Below are 1,297 nucleotides of genomic sequence, written 5' to 3' on the forward strand. Positions count from 1 at the left end.
AAAAAAAAAGAGTAACGTTCACCCCATATGCCTGTCTATTATTTGGCTGGGAAGCCACAGGGGTGAGTTCAGTTTCAGAACTGAAGTGTAACTAGGAGCCTCAGTCTCGGGGGGTCTCACCAGTCTCCATCAGACCAGTAAACTTGGTCATTTTTTTTATGATTTTGAGTTTTGTTCCACATTGTTCTTCCAGTCTATCCAGTACCTCCTGCATTGATCCCTTTCTGAGTGGTTGACAGTGGAAGCCAGGCACCATCTACTTCTTCTGTTCTCATTGTCATACAGGCTGAGGATTGCATGGTTTACTCATTCCTTGGGCTGTTTCCATGCATCTTTGGTTTTCTTCATTCTTTGCTCTGCATGAGGAGAGACCCATTGTTGCATCTAGAAGGCCACTTGCAAGCTTTAAAGGCCCCAGTCACTACTCACCAAAGTAAGATGTAGAACAATGGTTTTGTGTAGTATGTTATGCTACTTGGGGTTGATGTCACCCCAACTACTTGCTGCCTCAAGGTAGCTGGCTTGTGGCCAGAAGCCACCACAACCTTGCCCCTTGTCAGCTCCAATACACACTCAGACATTCTTACAGCACATACAAATAAGCATGTAGAAACATCATCTGCCAACCTACACATGGTCATGGGCACACTTCCCCCTGCTCACACACACCTGATCATTCAGCCTGTCCACCCATCTATCCACCTGTAGATCAGTGCTTGCCGTCACTGACAATACAGTACAGTACATGCAAAAGGGCTCATCTTTGTTGTCTGTACCTTCCATACACCGTTCTCTGTCTTCCTCTTCCTCAGTGCCACGGTTTTGATCATCACTTTTGGTATATTGCCCTTCCCTTCATCCAAATCAAAACTTATCTTTACCTGTCAGCAGTGTTCTCTCCCCTCCCTCCCATCCCTGGTAATCAGCAAAGAAAGTTTCCTCCCATATATAAACCTTTCCTTGACTTTTTACAATAGTGAACTAATACAGTATGTGTCCTTCTGTGATTGACTTATTTCACTCAGCATAATGTCCTCCAAGTTCATCCACATTATGCGGTGTTTTTCAGTTTCTATATCATTCTTGGTTTATCAGTGTTGTATAGTATCCCATTATGTGTATGTACTATAGTTTGGTTATCCATTCTCCTGTTGATGGGCACTTAGGTTGTTTCCATCTCTTTGCTATCGTGCATACTACTGTGATGAACATGGGTGTGCCTCTATCTGTTTTTGTCCTGGCTCTCACTTCTTTAGGATATATGCTTAGTAATGGGATTTCTGGATCAAATGGTATT

This window comes from Orycteropus afer, unplaced genomic scaffold, assembly GCF_000298275.1.
Source record: "Orycteropus afer afer isolate SDZICR_OR568_19922 unplaced genomic scaffold, OryAfe1.0 scaffold00329, whole genome shotgun sequence".
Classification (NCBI taxonomy): domain Eukaryota; kingdom Metazoa; phylum Chordata; class Mammalia; order Tubulidentata; family Orycteropodidae; genus Orycteropus; species Orycteropus afer.